The sequence below is a fragment of the Nycticebus coucang genome, chromosome 15 (genome assembly GCF_027406575.1).
Source record: "Nycticebus coucang isolate mNycCou1 chromosome 15, mNycCou1.pri, whole genome shotgun sequence".
Classification (NCBI taxonomy): Eukaryota; Metazoa; Chordata; class Mammalia; order Primates; family Lorisidae; genus Nycticebus; species Nycticebus coucang.
The window spans coordinates 77,449,803-77,472,550 of record NC_069794.1 but is presented as its reverse complement, the minus strand read 5'-3'; positions in this window follow the sequence as shown (position 1 = coordinate 77,472,550).

Below are 22,748 nucleotides of genomic sequence, written 5' to 3'. Positions count from 1 at the left end.
CTGCCTTCTGCCATGCAAGGTGCAGCAACAAGGTACCATCTTGGAAGCAGAGATCGGTTCTCACCAGACACTGAAGTCCTTAATCTTGGACTTTGCAGCTTCCAAAACTGTAAGAAATAAATTTATGTTCTTATAAATCACCCAGCCTAAAGAACTTTGTTATAACAACACATGTGGACCAAGACACTGCCTCAGGTAATCAACATGAGCCGTGATAAATCACATATCTACCCTTGCAGTGATGTGATGAGAAGGGCTCTCTACCACCATGGTTTTTACCCCCCAAACCCATAACCCCAGTCTAATAACAAGAAAAATCAGATGAATTCCAACAGAAGGACATCTTGCAGTTTTGAGTACTCCTCAAAACTCTCAAGGCCATGAAAAACAAGGAAAGGTTGAGAAAATATCAAAGCCTAGAGGAGCCTAAAGAGACAGACAGGTCAAGTAAATGTGAGATTTTGTCTGGGATCTTGGACTAGAAGGCCATTAGGAAAAAAATCAATGGCCTTTGGTTAATGATAATGCATCAAAATTGGTTCATCAATTGTTAACAGATGCACAGCACCAATGTGAGGTGTAATAACAAGGGGAACTGGTGGTACATATGGGAACTGTCTGTACTAGCTTCTCAATTTTTTTTGTGTGTGAACCTAAAATCATTCTTAAAAATAAAGCCTATTTTATCAAATAAAAGAAATTTAAAAATTTGATATATCATTTTTGAGCAAAGACTGTGAGCCAGGCACTTTGCTAAGAATTTTAGAGTCAAAATCATCCTAACAGTGGGCATGTTATTATTAGTTCTGTTCCATAGAACACAGACTGGTACTCTCTGGAGCTCAAAGAGGTCAGTTTTCCAGGGTCCCCTGTTTGGAAGTGGCTAGGCTGAAATGTGTGCTCAGGTTTTCTAAATTTATTCCATGGCTTCCTGTGATGATGTGTTATTCAGTTGTGGTGGTGAGACTCAGGTAACCAGAATGCTCTGTTGCCTGAGACCCCCATTCCTCAACCATTCACAGCCTCATCTTCCCTAGGGGATGCAACATTATTCTCTAAACTTTACAGATGCATGTTCTTATTTGCACAAGCATCTAGAAAGGTAGGAACTGTTTGCTCCATGTTAGAAATGGAGAAACTGAGACTCAAGTAGAGTAATCTTTTTATGGCCACACAGCTAGTAATGTGTTGTGATTCACACGTGAAGTTCATGCTCCTCCCACAGTATTATGCTACCCCCTGTGTGGACAGTATGGCCCCCCGAGAAAAATTTCACTCAGTCCCAGACACAGCCATGATTCTTTAGTCTTTTACCATGCTTCACTCTGTGGGGAGGATTAATGAATAAGGATTGAGTTTATCTTTCTATTTTTATTATTTTCATAAAAGGAATGGGGGAGGGGTTCATTGTCATCACAGGGCACATGATAGAATCTGCACTATAAGTAAATTACACATCAGTCCCTCTGTCTTCACTCCTGCTCTCATGGCAGACATGATCAATCAATCTTGCCACTCCTAGACTCAGCCTGACAAATTGCTTTCATCGAGAGCTCTGTCAGATATCACTACATCTTAGAGCTGACCTGGAGGTGAAACCCCTTTGCCTCCCCAGCTATAGACACCGACATACTTTTGTTCTTATATTTTCCACATTTGAAACATAGGAGGGGAGAGTGCACAGGGTGGCTGTTGCATTTGCAGCTAACAGTAGAGTCACAATACAAAATTATTTCTCCAGATTTTAATTAGGATATAAATTCATGATCATATTCTTGATGCAGTATGTCTGTGCTCTGGGAAGGAGAAAATACTGTATAACTGCTGAATTTCTGGACCCCAGTGGCATCCATGTCCCTGTGCTGACTGTGGGCAAAACCACAAGGCAGAATGTCAATGGACTTTGCAGACGAGCCACCCATGGGAAGTGACTCTATGGCTTATTCTTAATAGAAAACAGTGGCAGTTGCAAGAAATCATGCCTGAAAGATGAGTCTTTGTGTTTCATTCCAGACTGTGTGTGATCCAGGACTTGTAACAACAGCAGTGGTGATGACAGGCAGCAATAACCTATGGGCTAAGAATAAGCAAGACCTCTCTCCTCTTCCCTTCTACTTTCTGGACTACAGTTATGTTTTGCCATTCATATGAATGCGTAGGTGATTGTATATTGACTTCATAGTAGGATTGAGTACATCAGATACTTTTTTATCCATTCTGGAGATACTTTACTAAGAATAATATGTTCCAGCTCCATTCAGGTAAGCATAAAAGATGTGAAATCTCCATCTATTTTTATGGCTGCATAGTATTCCATGGTGTACATATACCACAATTTGTTAATCCATTCATGGGTTGATGGGCACTTGGGCTATTTCCATGTCTTGGCTATTATGAATTGGGCTGCAATAAACATTCTGGTGCAAATGTCTTTGTTGTAAAATGATTTTTGATCATCTGGGTATATACCTAGTAGAGGAATTGCAGGATTAAACTGTATGTCTACTTTTAGTTCCTAGAGTGTTCTCCAAACTTCTTTCCAAAAAGGTCGTATTAGCTTGCATTCCCACCAGCAGTGTAGCAGTGTTCCCTTCTCTCTACATCCATGCCAACATCTATAGTTTTGGGATATTGTGATGTGGGCTAATCTTACTGGAGTTAGATGATATGTCAAAGTGGTTTTGATTTGCATTTCTCTGATGATTAAGGATGATGAGCATTTTTTCATGTGTTTGTAGGCCATGCGCCTGTCTTCATCAGAGAAATTTCTGTTCAAGTCTCTTGCCCACATCGAACTGAGGTTATTTGTTCTTTTCTTATTGATTAGTTTCAGTTCTCTATGGATTCTAGTTATCAGACTTTTGTTGGAAGCATAGCCTGCAAAAATCTCCCATTCTGAAGGTTGTCTGTTTGCTTTACTTACTGTGCTCTTGGCTGTGCAAAACCTTTTTAGTTTGATCAGATCCTAGTAATGCATTTTTGGTGTTGCTTCAATTGCCCAGGGGGGTCCTCCTCATAAAATATTCTCCCAGGCCAATTTCTTCAAGTGTTTTCCATGCACTCTCTTCTAGTATTTTTTATAGTTTCTTGTCTTAAGTTTAAATCTTTTATCCAGTGAGAATCAATTTTTGTTAATGATGAAAGGGGATGGGGGGGGTCCAATTTCAGTCTTTTACAGGTTTCCAGCCAGTTACACAGCACCATTTGTTAAATAGGGAGTCTTTCCCCCACTGAATATTTTTGATAGGCTTGTCAAAGATCAAATGATAAGTAGCTGGGTTCATCTCTTGGTTCTCTATTCAGTTCCATAAATCTACCTCCCTGTTTTTGTGCCAGTACCATGCTGTTTTGATCACTATATATAGCCTGAAGTGTGGTAACATGATACCTCCTGATTTGTTCTTATTTCTGAGTAATGTATTTGCTATTCGGGTTTTTTTATGATTCCATATAAAATGAAGTACTATTTTTTCAAGTTCTTTAAAGTATGACAATGGTGCTTTAATAGGGATTGCATTAAATCTGTAGATTGCTTTGGGTAGTATGGACATTTTAACAATGTTGATTCTTCCCAGCCATGAGCAGGGTATGTTTTTCTATAGCTATTTCTTTTCTCAGAGTTTCATAGTTCTCTTTATAGAGATCTTTCACATCCTTTGTTAGGTAAATTCTCAGTTATTTCATCTTCTTTGGCACTATTGTAAAAGGAATAGAGTTCTTGACTATATTTTCAGCTTGACTATTGTTGGCATATATAAAAGCTACTGACTTGTAAGTACTGATTTTGTATCCTGAGATGCTGCTGTATTTCTTGATCACTTCTAAGCGTTTTGAAGTTGAGTATTCCAGGTATAAGATAATATCATCAGCAAACAGTGAGAGTTTGATCTCCTTTGACCCTATTTGGATACCCTTGATCACCTTCTCTTTCCTTTTTTGACTTTATTTGCTTTAAATCCACATGAATCTGAAAATAAGATTGCAACTCCTCTTTTCTTCTGAATGCCATTTGCCTGAACAATTGTCTTCCAACCCTTGACTCGGAGCTTTAATTTGTCTTTTGAAGCCAGGTATGTTTCCTGCAGACAGCAAATGGATGGCTTGTGTTTTTTAATACAGTCAGCCAATCTATGTCTCTTCAGTGGGGAATTCAAGCCATTAACATTTATTGAGATAATTGATAAATGTGATAGTATTCTATTCATCTTATTTTGTGAGAGTCCGTTGCTTAGTTTTATCTTTTGCATCAGTGTGGAGGTTAGGTTCTGCCCTTTAATTTCTGAGTTCTTAATTTGCTGCTGATCCATTGTGGTGGTCAGTGTGCAGAACAGGTTGAAGTATTTCCTCTAGAGCTGGTCTTGATGTGGCGCATTTCCTCAATGTTTGTATATCCGTAAATGATTTGATTTCTCCATCAATTTTTAAGCTTAGCTTAGCAGGGTACAGAATTCTGGGCTAGAAATTGTTCTGTTTAAGTAGATTAAAGGTAGATGATCATTGTCTTCTTGCTTGGAAAGTTTCATTAGAGAAGTCTGCTGTCACTCTGATGGATTTACCCCTGTGGGTCAACTGGCGCTTACTCCTGGCAGCTTGCAGAATCATTTCTTTTGTCTTGACTTTGGACAGGTTCATCACAAGGTGTCTTGGAGAAGCTCGGTTAGAGTTGAGGCAACCCGGGGTCCGCTATCCCTCTGAAAGCAGTGTGTCAGAATCTTTGGTGATATTTGGGAAATTTTCTTTTATAATATTCTCTAGTATGGCTTCCATTCCTCTGGGGCATTCTTCTTCCCCTTCTGGGATTCCTATAACTCGTATGTTGGAACGCTTCATAAAGTCCCATAATTCTGACAGGGAACGTTCTGCTTTCTCTCTCTTCTTTTCTGCCTCTTTTACTATCTGAGTTATCTCAAGAACTTTGTCCACTACCTCTGAAATTCTTTCTTCTGCATGGTCTAACCTGTTGCTGATACTTTCCATTGCATCTTTAAGTTCCTTAATTGACGGTTTCAGTTCCTTCAGCTCTGCTATATCCTTTTTATATTCTTCATATCATTCATCTCTTATTTGATTCTGTTTTTGGATTTCCTTTTGGTTATTTTCCACTTTATTAGCAGTTTCCTTCATTGTTTCCATCATTTCTTTCATTGTTTTTATCATGTGTATTCTAAATTCCCTTTCTGTCATTCCTAACATTTCTTTATAGGTGGAATCCTCTGCAGTAGCTACCTCATGGTCCCTTGGCGGGGTTGTTCTGGACTGGTTCTTCATGTTGCCTGGAGTTTTCTGCTGATTCTTCCTCATGAGTGATTTCTTTTATCTGTTTCCTTGCCCTAATTTCCCTTTCACTTCCTCTTGCTCTTGAAGTTCTCATGCCTGTGGACTAAGGGTTCAATCAGTCCTTTTGGTACAGGACCAGAAGGGTGAGAAGGTTGAAGAGCAAGAAAGGGATGAAAGAAAGGAGGACCGAGTGAAAAGAAAAAAAAATAGAGAAAGGAGAGGGGGTGGGTAAAAGGAATATTGACAAAAAGAAGGGAGGCACAGAAATAGGGAGACAGAGCAATATAGGTGTACAGTAGAGTACTTTGACACAACCTTTAAAAAAACCCATCTTCTGGGGGTGCCCAATTGGGTGGTTCCCTTGAGGTCAGCAGCTCTTTGCTAACCTGATCAGACACAGTACCCCACCTCCACCAAGTAGAGAGGAAAGACAAAATTGCTATAAATCAAACCAAAACAAGCAAACAGAAAACTTTACGGGATAAAATTGGGTGAAAAACCAAATAATAGCGGTAGAAACACTAGCAAAAATGAAGTTCTAGTTATTAAAAAAGGCAGTAAGGGGAAATTATAATTAAACTAGAAAAATTGAGAAAGAAAAAGGATCTGTATGGAAAAGGTTGAAATTAAAAAACAAAACAACATCAACAACATCAAAATAAACAAAAAAAACAACCAAACCAAAAAAAAAAAAAAAAAAAGACAAATACAAAAAAAAAAAAAACAGGAAAAACAAAACACAACAAAAAACAAAGCAGTATGTATAAGTTGTTGAATATTGTCTGGGCAACACGTGGTCTTCTGGGGTATGAGATGTTAATCACAGTTCTGATATGACTGGAGGCTGCTGATTTCTCAAACCCCAGCAGGTAGACACCCTAAATCTCTCTTCAGCCCACTTAAACGGCATTTTGAACTTGTAAACTTGCTGAGCAGAAGCTTTCCCAGGAAAATGCTTGTCGCTGGAATTACTGCTGAAGTAGTTATCCACTTACCCAGTGTGCCAAAACCGGTCTCACTCTGCCCCTGAGGGTTAGGGCTGCAAGGCGGCTCAGACCCCACCCTTAGGCTACTCAGTTGCTGGATTACCAGCTCCCACCCGATTCTAGCTCTGTGACCCTGAGGGCAGAGCATGCCAGGGCAGATCACTCACAATGGCTCCCTGTGGCCCACAGCCAAACACTATTAGCTCCGTCTGGCTCAGACTGGGGCCTTAGACAACGGCCAGAGTTCTCCGCACTCCCGCTCAGGCTCTCCCCAAGGCAGTTCAACTGAGTGCCAAGTCCAAAGACAGCAAAACAGTTCACAGGTAAGGCCTTTCCGGTTTGCAGTCTTGCTGCTACTGAACTTACAGTTGCGGGCGGGTTTAGACCGATTGAACACATGTGACCACTTGCCAGCTTTCCACTGTTTTAGTCCTCCTCTTGGGTCCAGAAGTCTCTTGCTGACTCTCTGTATCCTCAACAGGGGTGATGCTAGGCAGATCCCACCAGCCAGAGATGCCTGGAGTCCTATCTCCCCGGACACACTGTGCCCAGAGACAAGGAAGCTGTTATTCGGATGCCATCTTGCTCTCCTCCCACCTTCTCTTTCCTGATTGCTATGGCTCAGACTTCCATTATTATGTTGAGTAGCAGTGGAGACAGTGGGCATCCTTGCTTCATTCCTGATCTGAGTGGAATGTTTTTAATTTTTCACCATTCAATATAATATTGGTTGTGGGTTTGCTATAGATGGCCTCTATCAGTTTAAGAAATGTCCCTTCCATGCTTGTTTTCTTAAGTGTTCTGATCAGGAAAGGATGCTGGATATTACCAAAGGCTTTTTTCTGCATCAATCAAGAGAATCATATGGTCTTTGTTTTTTATTTTATTGATGTGATGTATTATATTTATAGATTTGTGTATGTTGAACCAACCCTGTAACCCTGGAATAAAACCCACTTGGTCATGGGGTATAATTTTTTTGATGTGTTGTTGAATTCTGTTTGCTAAGATCTTATTGAATATTTTTGGATCGGTATTCATTAATGGTATTGGTCTATAATTTTCTTTCTTTGTTGAATCCTTTCCTGGTTTAGGTATCAGGGTGATATTGCTTCATAGGATGTGTTGGGAAGTATTCCTTCTTTTTTTTTATGCTTTGGAAAAGGTTGTATAATATAGGTACTAGTTCCTCTTGAAAGGTTTGATAGAATTCTGATGTGAAGCCATCTTATCCCAGACTTCTGTTTTTTGGGAGATTTTGTATTGTTGATGCTATTTCAGTGATTGATATAGGTCTATTCAAGATTTCTAATTCTTTCTGGTTGTGTCTTGGAGGGTGGCATGCTTCCAGGTATTGGCCCATTTCCTTTAGGTTTTCATATTTCTAGGAATAGAGATTTTTGTAGTAATCATTGAGGATTTTTTTCAATTTCTGAGGCGTCTTGTTATTTCTCCTTCATCATTTCTGATGGATGATATTAGACATTTTACTTTTCTATTTCTGGTTAGGTTGGCCAAAGGTTTATCAATTATGTTAATCTTTTCCAAAAACCAACTTTTTGTTTCATTGATGGCGTGATGACCCAGAAGACCAGCAGTCCAAGAGTCCTTATACTCTCATAATGTTTGCCATAGAGAAACAGAGAGTGCACTATTGGTGGAATGTAAATTAGTTCAATCCCAGTGGACAACAGTATGGAGATTCCCCACAAAATTAAAAATACAACTAATATATGACCTAGCAGTCCCACTGCTGAGTACGTATCCAATGATGAGGAATTTAACATATAAAAAAGATACCTGCACTCCCATGTTAATTGCAGTACTATTCACAATAGCCACGATTTCTTACTGGAATCAGCCTAAGTGTCCATCAAGATATGAATGGATAAAGAAATTGTGATATATATACACAATAGAATTATCACATACCCACAAGAAAGAATGAAATCTTGCCATTTGCAGCAATGTGGATGGAACTAGAAAACATCATGTTAAGTAAAATAACCTAAGCACAGTTCTCACTTACATGTGTGAGCTAAATATCAAAAACAATTGTTCTTACAGAGACAGAGAGTAGAGTGATGAATGATGGTTACCAGAGGCTGGGAAGCAAGCTGATAAAGTGGAGATGGTCAATGAGTACAAAAACAGATAATTAGGTAGAATGAACAATATTTGGTAGCACAACAAAGTGACTGTACTCAAGAGTAAGTTAGATGTAAGAGTGGAACTGAAATATTTCTAACACAAAGAAATGTTAAATGCCTGAGGTGATGGACACTCCAGTTGCCCTATTTTGATTAATTCATATTGTTTGTCTGTATCAAAACATCACATGTACCTCATAAGGATATATAGCCATTATGTACCCTTAATAATTAAAAATAATAAAGAAAAAAGAAAGCTGCATGTGCAGACAAGGGAAGACATGCAGAGGCCCACCTGCCAGGAGCAGATGTTTGTACCTAAGAGCACAGCAACCAGCAAACAAGACTTTGGAGGTTATGTTTTAGAAGAAAACACTGACTTAATGAACATATTTTAATGAAGATTTTTTTCATATTCAAGTTTTATTTCTGGATACAGGAGTGAAAATAATCATATTAGTGTTTTTAAGTGTGTGAATAAACAATTCTTTTTCATTCTTTGGAAACACATGGCCCACATGCAAAATAAAACCATTTTCAAATCACTGTGCTGCCTCTCCCTGTAAGAGAATCTTTCCTGGGCCACAATGTAGAAGGCACGGGCTCTACTTTTACGTCGTGACAAATGACCCTTTATAGGGCGTTGTCAGTCAAAAGGAGGGATGTGGCACATTTTGTTTCACCTGTCAATCTGAGGTTTCCTGCAATCTGTCTGTGTCTACAGGCCCCCAGTGAGCTCTGTGCTGGGCTGCTGAGCCCTCAGTCTGGTTCAGGGTTCCAAGGACGTCCATGAGGCAGCCACCTCTCCTCCTCATCCCTCTCTGCAGGGCTGAACCACAGCATAACACTCCCTAGCAGAGTTTCTCTCTTCACAGCACTACTACTACCCCTGGCCCCTAGGCAGCCACATTCTGTCAGGGTCCTCTGCAGAGAAGGGAAAGATCAGTATGGGAGCTGAGACTGCACACCAGTTGTGGGAGAAGCACTGGGTCTCTTTCTGCCAACTCTTTTCTGCCTGTGCTATTTTTGAAGCTGAAAAGCACAAAAGCACAGTGTGAGAAGTTCATATCTGTTTCTGCTTTGTTACATCAAGCCTGGGAAGCTGACAGATGAGAGTGCTATTTTGAGATGTGAGATCAAGCTGGAGAAAAGAGGCAGGATCGGATTATCCCCAGGTCTGGTTCCTTTTGGTCAGAGCCTCCTCCACAGCTGGATGTGTCCCTAGGCAGGAGAGTAGCTGTAGCTTTGGGGCCACTCCCTGCTGTACTCCTAGGCCTGGGAGAACACCTGAGAAGGCAGGCTGCTCTACCAAGCATCAGGCAAGTGCTCCCAGGCTCTGGGATGGACGAAAGTTGATGTCAGCCATTCATTTGCACAGGAGTGAGTCCCAGGCAGGAAAGAGGAGACCTTGGGTGGTGAGGAGACCTAGTCAAAGACTTGCCCTTGGAAGTGAGGCCCAACATTCAAATGAGTTAATCACAGCCTGGGTGCCTCCAAGGCTCCCCATATTGGCCACAGAGCACCATCCAAGCTCCAGTGAGTGTCTTTTGTCTGTACTGGTCTGGTGGGTACATGGACCCACATAAGCCTACTGGAGCACACCTGGGTCTGTCTCATGCTGGTGATGGGCGAGAGGAAACTGCTCACACATATAACTTTAAATATAGACACACTGGAGGCCACTAGAGATGTGATTTTCTTCTCGATGATCCTTGCACACTAGGTTAAATAGCCCTTTTTATTCTGCAAAGTCAGTGCCCATATTTGGTGATGATCTGCTGAGGACACTCCCAGGCTGCTGATGTGACAGTTCTTTCTTATGCACTGACTCAAGGCTCCAAGCTGCAGAATAGCTTCTAAAATGTCTCCAGCTGAGTCCTTGCCCTCCCCCTAAACCTAGAGACCCATTCTTCATTTATTTTCACATGTATGTAGACATAAAACAGCACCAATTCCCTCTTGGTATTAAAAGATCACCTCAGCATGGCTTCAGAGGAGGGAGAACAGAACCCAGGTAGTAAATAAGGTCTTGCATTACAGACAATGAAAAATGTTAAATGCTAAAATGAGGCAATTCTTCACCTGCCAGATGAAAAGGGGACAGAAAAGATGGGGTTAAAAATAGCATTAACTCAGAGCGTGAGTATGGGGGTGACGTGGCTGGGAGCTTGGAGGCCACTGTTTAGCAAGGCCCCAGGGATGTGCTTTTCCTGCTGAGAAGCTCCTGGAGCCACTTGTCCAGAGCACCCTCTGTTAGAACTGATGGACCAGGTGGAGCTTCTCCCTAGCACAATGACTTGGCACAAGGGGTTGCTCCGTCACTCCTCTTTGGAACTTCAGTTTATAGCCCACCATCATTCAATTTCTTCCACATTAAGAAATACACAGAGAGGGTGTAGAGGGTCCTCACACTCAGCACTGTGGAGGCCTCTGGGTTTCCAATTCCCGTGAGCTCTTTCAGAGAAAGGTGAGGAAGGCATGATGGAAAGAACACAGGCAGTGTTATGTGACCCCAAACTCAGCAGGCTGTGCCAAGCACTCCCTGCAAGGCCCTGCATTGTCTCTCAGAGCCTTAAATCTGCCATGTGATTCTGAGAACATGAATATGTCTCCCACAGGATTTAAAGACATGTCCTACTTAAATCACCTGTCGAGGAACTCAGTAAAAGCAGGTTCTTTCCCCTCTGCATTAGCACTCAGGCTTCAGCACTGTGGACCCCTACCTCTGCCTCTTCTGTCTTTTCCTGAGCATATGTTCTTTATTCATTTCTGATACAGGGTTCTCCCATTCAAGGCTGGACAGGGGACCCCAGTTTTCCTAGGCTTGGGCAAGTTCATGAAGGGAACACCCTTCCCTTTTCCCTAAGCTGAAGGGATTACATTCAATCAGTTGTCAATAACACTCATTAACTTTGAAAACATGTTTCTAATCTGCCAAGTCCTGGCCGAGTGTAATTCTCAAGACCTAATGCCCCTAGATAAAAGCCCATGTAAAGACTCCACAGTTAGTTCTTTCCCCCTTCCAGAAGCTCTGGTGCTTTTTACTTCTTCTGTATTTCTTTCTAATAAAATCCTGTCTTGCCGCTGATCTGTGGTCCCTGGGTTCATTCCTCGAATCCCTGAGACCAAGGACCTCCTGAAGAGTGAAATTCCAGTAACGTTTCCATTATTAGTGTCTCTTTACCTTAAACAAATGTCAGCCCATGAGGGCCTGACTGCTACCGTCTAGGGACAGAGATGATACCTGGAGGTTTGTGCTGGCTCACAATTTATTGAACCAATTAGTCCTTCCTAAAGAACTACTGTTTTTATGAAAAGCAAGGCAGAAATTAAAATAGAAGTTGATTCAATTAATGCTCAGGTTACTGATCAAAAGCTAAAAAGACATTTATTATCAAAATTTCTACTTTAGTAGAATTTCAAACTTAGCCACTTTTGCTAATAATTCTACTTCCACCCCTATCCGGATCTCTGCCCACCTAACCCCTGCCAACTTCAGAGAGTCTGTGGTTCCTCAACAGGCCAGTGCTCCTTCTCTTGAAACTGCAGTTGAGCTGCAGTGGGGAGAATTGAGGTGGCGTAAGGGTAAGCCAGCCCCAACCTCTACCCTCACAGATCCTCTGACAGAGCTGGGCTTCCTTTCTAGATTCTTTTTTCAGAGAACAAAAGGTAATCACCCTGTGTCATATAGATCACTAGTTGGCAGTGTATCTGGTAATTTGGATGGATTAGGACATTAAAAATTTTTCAAGAAGGTGTTTGTGGCCAGATCCTAAATATCTAGCTCAAGTTAAGACGAGAATGTGTTCAGATTGGAGCAGAGCCAAGAATGTTAATCAAAGGGCCCAGGCTCTGGTCCCTGAGAGGTTCGGCTCTCTTCCATGTAAGGCCTGTTGGCCTGGCCTACAGCACTTTATTAATTCACCAACTTGGAGTCTCCTTACCAAGCTCTCCCAGGGAGCCTCAGTGTGAGGCCTCTCACTGAAAGTGTGACCCCAGGACTACCTGGCTAAGAGGTGAAAGGATAAAGGGCTCCCAGTGCAAGCCCAGGTAAGAATTTCCCGTTCCAAGAATTCCAACATAGTTTACTTTTGGAAGGAAAGTATTTGAGGGAGAAGTCCATGATGGTGTGAGATAACATTGACAAGTATAAGACGCAAATGAACATCTGATGGAGTTCATAATTGTGGCTTCTGAAAATTAAACCAAATTTGCATCTTCTATATCTCCGAATTTTGTTTCACTCAAGTACAGGAAATAGTAGATGATTTCTGACTCTGCTGTGTTCTGGCTGCAACTGGTTCCCCTAGTGCAGTGAAGAAATGGACTAATGCTCTTAACCTCTGTTGGAATTTTCTGCCTCATTGGCCCATTTGTGTCCAATGAGTTTCCAAGGAAAGCAATTTTCTCCTAGGAGCCTGTAATTGACCTATAACAGACTAGTAACAAGCACCACAATGTCTGGAGAAAAAATTAACAGATAGCCACACTTCAGTCTTCAACATTGCCCTACCAGGGTGCCAACAACTCTGTTATCAACCACTGAGGACAGCCAGAGTGTGTCCATTATGAATGGGCTTTTTGTAGCAACTGGCAGAGGACCAGGCACAGATGAGAAGTAAAGCAAACAAACAAACAAAACCCCTATTTCGATAGAAATGAAATTCTGGATTTGAGCTCTGTGTCCTTCCTTGAGGAAGTTATTAACTGAGAGTGAATAGATGTATTAAAGAAATCTATCAGAGCTGGGGTGTTGTAACTTAACACTGTTAAAATGGCAATGTTTTCCAAATTGACCTGGAAAGGTCTAATTGGTTTTCTGGCAGAGATTGACAAGCTGATCCTCATATTCCTATGGGACCCTGAATAGCTGAAATAATCTTGAAAAAAGAACAAAGTTTGAGGACTTTGTGGTTTCAAAACTTACTATAAAGCTACAGTAATCAAGACAATGTTGTATTGGTATAGGATAGACATAGCAATGGACTAGAATTGAGAGTCCAGAAATAAATCCTCATATTTATGGGAAATTTACTTTTGACAAAGATATCAAGACAAGATAATCCAACAAGGAAAGAATAATCTTTTCAATAAATGTGGTGAATGCAGCTTGTTCCAGTCCCGGTCCTCAGTGGAGCTGAGCTGCCAGTTTGATTCTGCAGCTGCCTTTGTCTCTCCCTTAGTCTTGCCTTTTGCTCTGACACATCCAAGCCACACACAGCTCCCATGTTAGAATCAAATATTAACACCCACCTCTCCAGGAACCTGTCATTGTCCCCATTTATCACTGGAGTCAATTCCCATGCTGGCCTACGCCTGAAGAGGTGATGAGAAGGAGTCAGATGACTCAGTGATTAAGGTGACAGTCTGCGTGTGAGTTCCACTCGAAGCCTCTGAAATATGATGAGCCCTAGAATCCAAGAGGGGAAAGGGACCCATCTTAGCTCCTGAGAGAGGGGGATAGACCAAAGCTCAGCTATGAATCAGTGTCTCAGACAAGTTGGCAGGGCTGAGCTCTAAATTTGGCAGAGAAACAGCACCAGACAAATCTGCGCATCCAGTAAACATTTCATGAGCACGTGCAAAGTGCCAGGGATGCAAAGGTGAGCAATGCAGCTCAGTTCCTGCTCCCAGAGCTACCTTTCAGATAAAGGAGGTTGCTCTTAAGCAGTTACAGGAATGTAGGTAAGATGCACTTGTGGTGGGGGTGGGAGGATTCATCCTAGGACCTTTGATGGAGAGACTGGAGGTGGGGATTTTGAAAGATCAGTAGACTTGGCTTGCTGGAGGACTGGAAGGCTCCAGGCAGAGATAGCAGTTTGTGCAAGGCCACTGTATGGGAGTTGAAAGTGCTAAGATCTAGGACTGAAAGGCAGCCAGAATTCCCAAGGGAAGAAGGCAGGAGGGCACCTCCCTGAGCCAGGCAAGCTCACAGCACATCTGTACTTCCCATGAGAGCAGACTGGGGGGGGGAGGGGAGGGGAGGGAGGAGGGTGCTCACTTTTCTGGCAGCGGCAGCAGCAGCAGCACTGGCAGTCAAGCTTTTGGTGGCTCAGTAGCCCTCACAAGCCTGGGCTGGGATGGTGCAGCAGGAAGGGCAGAAGAGGAGCATTCCAGAAACGTGTGGGCAATGGAGTCAGCAGGACAGGGCAGTGGGCTAGTAAGTGCGCTGGGCCCATTTGCCTTTCTCTCCCCCCTTTGCCTTCTTCCTGAGGCTCTATACAGACCACGGCCACTAGCAGCAGACACGATTCAGGGACCCCTTTGTAATACAATTAAAAGCGGGCAAAAAGTGACAGACATTTTTAGTCTAAAGACACCTGGGACTTATAAAGAAGTCATTTTGGAGGATAAAGACTGAAGATCCTAGAAGTGCTTAATACGAAGGCCAGAACACGGGGTTGGCTTTGTTCTTTCTTCCCCTGGGGAAATCAGAAGTGTGCCCAAACTCTGTCATGGAATTCAAAGAGGTGAGTGAGCAGACCAGGAAAAGAGGCAGCAGGACCAGAGATGGCTGTGGCTTCAGGGCCCTTGGGTCAGGAGTGAGCCCAACAAAGAAGGTATAGGGGACTAGGGAACAGGCTCGATCCCTGTTGGGGACCCATTAAGGAGGTTACAGGGGATCCACATGGGAGTGGGTTCTGTGTGGGTCACACATTGAACAAGTAAGTTCACAAACTAAAAAGGGAGCCCAGGAGCCGTAGGACCCTCAACCAGGAGGCCGAGTTCTTCCGTGTTGGTAGATGAGTGAGGCTGATGACAGTGCTGCAAGTGGGGAGAGCCCAGGCTGGCTTAGGAGGTCCCTGAGCACCCTCCTACTGACCTTGTAGCAAGGAACATTGGCACCAAGTTTTAGCTGATAAAAATGATAGGAATGACAGAGACGCCATTTGGGTCACTTGAACCAGACAGCTAATCAGCTGGTCCAGGCAGATGCTGAATGAAGGCAAGCATTGCCTAACTGCAAAATTTATTTTAAATTATTTTTGTTCTTCTTTCACTCAGAGCAAAGTGGGATGAAATTAAATTCAAAGGTCTTAAGAGAAATGTGTGGGGATGGGCAATGTGCTAAGGAAGCTCTGGGAAGAGGAGTTAATTTAACCCCCTTGTGTCCTCTCCCGGTTGCGGCTGAGTGTGGGTCTAGGTTAAGGACGAGAGGCAGCAGATAAACTGGGTGTTTCTCCTGGGAAACCTAATACCACTGACCTGGGTTCCAAGCTCCATCCTTAGTCCCAGAGGACAAGGATGTCTTGCTTCTGGTTCCTTGCTGGGAGAATCCTCAGGTTGGAACCCAACAGCAGGTGTGGGTTTCTTCCCTGGACCATACAATTAAAAGGTCAGGTCAGCTAAGTTATGACGAAGTGCCCTAAATTTTATTTCTATTTTTCATGTTTCATAATAAGTATAATTTTTACATTGTTATAAAAAAGTGATGAAATCTTAACTTTGGCTTCTCACTTTATAAAGCTGCTTTCCTGTACTTACATGAAATAGTTTTATTTCATGATTTCCTCTGGTTAAAAAAAATTCATTTGGAAAGTTCCCCGTATTATCCTCCTAACCTCACCACCACTGCATACCCTTAGTGCCACATTTGTGCAGCAGCAGTGTTTGTAGTGCTCACTCCTTGTGGTAGGGACCTACCACCATACGAGTGTCAGCACGTGGTCCTTTGCCTAAAGCATGTCCACAAATTGGCTAAAGACCTCATAGCTATACACATGTTCCATCCTATCCCACTGCTTGACCACGGTGAGAGAAAATGTGAATATATGGATGTGTCCTGGACGAGGAATAACACAGCAGGAGGCTCCGAACGCAGCTTCTGGGTTCCAGCCATACAAGCCCAGTCTGAGGCTGGAGACAGTGGAAATGGAGACAAAAGGACAAAGGCAGCAGGCCAAGGCGGCGAGCTCTGGGGAGGGATGCCATGGTCTTATTCAGAGCCTGGGATTGAGCTCTTCCTCCAAACATCTGGGGTCCTGGGCTTGCAGCAGCCAAGTGTCCTAAGTCCCCCCCACACTGGATCTGTGACCCCCTAACCCCTTGGAACCACAGTTCCATCACCTCTACACTGATGTGAAGATACCACCCAAGATACTCCAAATGAGAACAGAGGCCCTTTGGAAATTATGAAGCGCAGCCGGCCAGCCCCTCACTAAGAGGCTGTGGCGTGAATCTTGATGCCATGTGCTGGTTGTCACCCTCCAAGGGAAGGCTTGCTAACATGGTGTCTAATTTCTAAAAATGACAGTCTGCACAGAAGAGGACTGTTGAGATCTCACTCATCTGCAGAAACAGTATTCTTCTTAATCTTTTCTGCAGAGTTCTTGAATCTTCCAACTGAGAAGCTCTTCTGGGTTCTCAGTTCTCAAGCCTGCTATGCCTGAATGTCTTCTTCTGTTCCCACATATGTTTCTGCCTTTCCACAATAATGATTATTTAACTGCATTTCTAAGAAAGTATAGTCTCCAGCTCAGCTGACCTGCTTCGCTACTGAGTGCTCCATCCCAGGTGGGGCCAGGAAAAGCAGGGTCTGCTTTCCCTGCAATCTCCTGATCTCTCCTTCCTCCTTCCCTCCGTCCCTCCGTCCCTCCTTTCCTCCATCCCTCTCTCCCTTTCTTCTTAAAGTAATTCATGAATAGGGAACTAAAACAGGAGGGATTATTTATTCCCATGAATAGGGAACTAAAACAGCCAGGAAAGCATAAACAAAATAAAATGCAAATATCTTTGTTCTTATAAACGCATCCCTGAACTCATTCCCAGGAAACTAAGTCTTTTTCTCTTTTTCTTTATATATTTTTAAAGATCTTCTGGTGATTACTTACAACTGTTTCTTGTCTTTCAGAGCAGATTATCCAGAAACTGATAGACAGTGTCTAAGGACAATCGGTTCTGAAAGGTAAGGAATCTCACCTTGTACTACCCTTCCTCTTCTCATTCCTGATGTTGCTCACAGTATTACTTTTATTCCTTCTACTAGTTAGTTGTTTAGATGGCTTTAAGTCAGGTGTATCGAGCAACAATTTCTTGATTCATTCACTTTATATCGCATCAGTGGACTCCCAGCTCTACCGGTTGGGAAACGAATACATCCCTCCTACCTGGTTTTAGCTAGTTGTGCATATACCAGTTTTACATTGTCTAGGCTTTTGAGCTTTGTGACTGAACATGCCTTTGTACTTCATCTTTAAGTTGACTTTAACCACTTAAATGACATAAATAGACTAGAATTAAAATTATAAAAATGCATGAATAAGTAGTGTCATTGAACCTCTAGGGAAGGAAATATAAATTTTTGCTATCAGAATCTTGCCCCTCAAAGAATCATTGATCAAGCATCAAGTGATTTTTTTTATCCATATCTGACTCAGTGACTACTATATACTTCTCCCATATTATTTTTCTTTGGTTCATTTTCTAGTTTGCTGGGTTGCATCCATGAGCAATCTTGTTTGTATAAAGTTTGTGAAAATACACAACCTTGCATATCCCAAATGCATTTCTTTTGCTCCCCTTTGTTTGACAATTTCTCTTTACCTTTTACTTTTTTTTTTTTAGTTATTAGGACATAGTCTCCATACAGTAAAGAAAACAAATCTCAAGTTACAGTAAAATGTATGTTTATATGCAATGATTACCCATAAAAACTGTTACCCCTTCTGAATCAATGTGTTTCTGCCTTTCCTCCTCAGACATTAATTTTACCCGTTCCAGAATTTTATGTAAATCAGCTGTCAGGACCCACAGGAACTGTATTAAAGGGCAGCAGCCACTGGTATAAATGATATCACCAATTTCTACTCCATATTTGTTTTCTTTCATTCAACAAACTATGAGATTATTCCATGTTATCATATATTTCAGTGATTTGTGCCTTTTGAGTGGATGTATAGCAAAGAGTTCATCCATTTTTCTGTGGATGGACATTTGAATGGTTTTGAAGTTTGGCTATTACAAATAAGTCTGCTATGAACAATATAGTAAATGTTCTCTTTGTGAACATCTCTTGGATATATAGTAGATACTGTCAAACAGGTTTTCAAAGTATCTGCATCATTCCCAATCCCCCCATTGATGGAGGAGGGTCGTAGTGCTCCATATCCTTGCCAGTAATCGTCAGTTCTGTTAATTTTAGTCATGCTGGTAATTTTAGTCATTTAGATATCTTATTGTGGGTTTAATATGCATCTCTCTGATAAGTAATCATGTTGAGTACCTATTCAGGTTTATTGGCCATTTGGATATTCTTTGATCGTTAATTTGACTGGAGATACGATTTCACATTTAGAATTATTAACATGAGAAAAAAACTCAATTAAATTCAAGAAGGTGGAGAGGGGGTTTGGCAAGTTCCCACCCAATGGGAACAATGCATGTGTGTACGGCACACTTCCTACGAGAGGACACAACTACAGCTCAGACTTTACCTCACAGATGCTGACAATGTAACCTAATAAAATGTACCCTCACGTTTATCTGAAATTAAAAAAGAAATAATAACTTTCAGAGTATTGAAGGAATTGCGTTTTTACTATTGACAAGATGCCTGGGGATAATTTTATTCTTATTTTTATGGAAATCCTTTGCTTTTATCCCTCTGGAAGTTTTCAAAACTTGCTCTCTATTGTTGGAGTCCTGTAGTTTTACCAGGATGAAGAAAGTATGTTTTCTTTTTTTTTTTTAATCACAATTGCTTGATTTTCAGGAGGTCCCTTTAGTAGGAAATTTCCAGTATTTCTTCAGCCAAGAACATCTTTTTTTAGTTACTTGCCCTTCTCCTCACCTTCATTTTCAATAAAGGAAATGTCCATTAGACTGATGTGGGGTTGCCTGGATTTATCACCTCTTTAACTCTTCTCTCACTTTTCATCTCATGTCTTTATCTTTCTGCTCTAACTTGCAGGTGACTTCCTGTGTCTCATGACATAAGCATCAAATCAAACCAAATGCACTTTTGTCTTGTAGTGTGAATTTATCATTCCTCATAGGCCAAACAGCCATGGGATTAAATGGTCTACAGCTAAGCAAGTCACACTTCTTAATTTTAGATGACAAAAACAAACAACAAAACCTGGGACCAAAGTTACTTAGAAAGGTTATCCAGATGTGAGAAGTAAAGTCAGGATTAGATTTCCTAACCATATTTTTCTATTGTGCCACGTGAAATGATCCCTGATGGGAGACACTTTTAGCAAGGGTCCTTCATAGTGCCACCAGACACATCACAAAGTCAGGACTTGTTTCCTACAGAAGGCCTCTCCCTGCAGCTCAGACCTTTCTGTCTTCACTTCCCATATCACCCTGTAGCAGGCATCTCCGTCACATGGCTCTAACACCTACAGTAGTGAACATGCATGTTTGGTATTGGCTTGTTCTTTGACACTTCTGCCCATGTGTCTTCTGTTCCCAGTGAGACTCCTGAGATTTGGAAGCAGAGACTCACATTCTTCTGCCGGCTCCTCCATAGCATGGTGCTAGGTCCCTACTGGAGGCACCAGATATATTTAGGGACTCTTTGGGCTTCTGCTGGTGGGGACTTAGAGCAGTGCAGGAACTTGAGGCAGTCAACAAAATAATTTTTAAAAGCAAGTATAATTTTAGCAAGAGAAAAGAAAGTTTATTGACTTGCATAGCAAGGTAGGCCCCATCCTAGTGACTTCAGGCTCCATGGAAAGCACAGTTTGGGGTTTTACACACAACTTTGAGGAGTATCAGATGCTTCTTGGAAGTCTCCTAGGGGTCTTAATTAACTATTTTCTCAAAACAACCCACCTTGAAAGGTCTTGAAAACAACCCACCTGCAAGATTTTGATAATAACTCACAAGACCTTAATCAGCCTCATTTCCATAATAGCCCAGGTCAGCAAAGCCAATCTAAAATAGCCTAATCATATCTGTCATCTTCCCCAATCCTATCTAGCTAACTGCTTAACAGAGACGTGTTACTCATCTCTGAAATACCAGCCAAACAAGTAGAGTACATGGGTATAACAGACACTGACTGAGAGGATTTCCCATCAGTCTGAGCTAGAATATCATATATGTAGGTGTTTTTCTTAAGGCCATCTTTTCCACTCTGGGAATTCATTAGTTGAAAGCTAATTGACACCAATACTTTGGTGTCCGCAATGTCAGATAGATAAGAGGTTATCTCTGGATCTTCAACAGTCATGTACTTGTTCTGACTGGGTCATTTTCATGGATCCTGGGGTCAAGAGAAGGTAGAGGAGGGATTTCCACTGCATGTGAGTAAAGTGAGATAGAAATAAAATATCCATCTATTACAGATCCTTTTTGAAAAACCTAGCTCCTTTCCCTTTCTGCCTTTCTCATCCCCAAAAGCCATTAGCCATCATCAGCCCAGTAGCCCCTTATGCACCTCTTACTCCAAGGTCAAAAGAATAGGTTTTACTATATACATGAAAAGGCCTTCAGTGATTAATCTATGGCACAATTGCTGAAGGAAAGGTTGTTAAAATGTAGAACCTTTCAGTTTCTTCTTAATGAGCTAGCTGGGAATGGGGGAGTAATAAATATAGCTTCTCTCACACCTTTGAGTCAATGAGCCACAATAAGAATTTTAAAAACTCACTCTAATTAAGCATTTTTACAGGCTGTACTCAATATTCGTTTAGGCCTTTCTTTTTCTAATAAGCTACAACTTTTCTTTCTGCAGGACAGAAGGCTTCAGAGCCTGCTGTTCTATTTGGAAACAGGAGCCAGTCTCAGCCCCACTTAGGACCCCAGGTTCATTCCCTACCCCATGTAGGGAGCCAATGCTGGCCTGCCTGGCCAGTGTCTGGTGAGCTCAGCCACCCAACCCTGTTCCCTCCCTGTCAGGCCTGCCAAATCAACTCCATGTGTTTCCGACAAGAACAGGAGCCCATTTTATTTTGCAGACTTCTAGTGGAGGCTGCAGGGAGGTGGGAGTGGGGGTGGTGATCAGGCTTTCTATTTTCAATTCCCTTCAGTTAAAATGCAGGTGGAGCTTTCAAAATGACACATGCAGATTCAGTGAAAAAAGAGTTTCTGTGTACCAGCAGCAGCAGTCTCTGTCACTTCACTATCAAGTTCATGAATAAATAGTTCAGGCTTTCTCCACCCACCCTCCTGCTCCCTTCCTCCTTTCTCACTCTCAGCTGATGACCTCACTTCCTGCTTCCCAGAGCAAAGAGTTGGGAACTCTCAAACTTTTATCCCCAAATCCTGAAAGCTACTTCCACCCCCTACCACCGTCTTAATGAAGAAACAAACAACAAACAAACAAAAAAAACTTCATAAAATAGATTCTGAGTCAAATGCAAGTGACTGTGCTAGGGAAACACAGTCTCAAAAGGTCCTGAGAAAGTGCCCCCCCTGCTGGTCAGAATACAGGTTACAATTTGGCTTTATACATTTCAAGGAGACAGGAATCTTAGGATACATGGAAGATATACTGTGGTTTAGCTTCAAAAGACAGGACATCTTCAAGCAGAGACTTACAGATTATAGGCTAATTCAGAGACTCTTTAATTTGTAATTGGTTAAAGGGAAAGAGCTTTGCCTAAATGAAAGCTTGGAGTCAGTAGAAAGGAATTTTTTAAGATAAAGAAGACTGCTCATCACAGAGCAAGCCACAATATACTTGTTGCCACAAAGAGTCTGTCTTGTCAGTCTTACGGTTGCCATTTAATATTAATGCTGGTCAGTTGTTGCGTCTAAACTCTAAAAGGGAGGGAGCATAAGGAGGTGTATGTGACCTCCCTTTCCATCATGGCTGCGAACTCAATTTTAAAGTTCCTCCGGGATTCTATTTTTAGTATACACACCCAACCTTTCTGCCTCTCTCCTCAAGAGAGGATGTGTATTTTCTCCCACTGAGGCTGGTTTCCCTACCTGACTCTAGTCTCCAACCCTTTCCCTTTTCTGCAGGACCTAGGGTCCTGATTGCTACCATTAAAAAAGAAGAACTGTATACAACTTACATTTAATTAGAGTTTAATCAGACAAATAGCAATTTGCAAATGTGGCATCCCCCAGAAGCTGGTAAGGTTCAGAAGGATTGCAGGGCTATCATATGATTAAAGAACATTCATAGCCAGAAAAAGAAAAGTGATGTATAGAAAATGGAAGTGAGATACAGAAACATCTGGACTGGTTACAGCTCAGTGTTTGCCTTATTGGAACATGGTTTGATTAGTAGGCTGCCTGTCACTGGCTGAAACTCAGCTACTTGTTAAAAGGGTAGGTTACAGGCTGTTTACATATCAAACTAGGTTACAGCTCACTATGCATAGAGAAACCTTTAAGCCAAACTTGATATGTACATGGAGGCAGCTCCAGGCGAAAC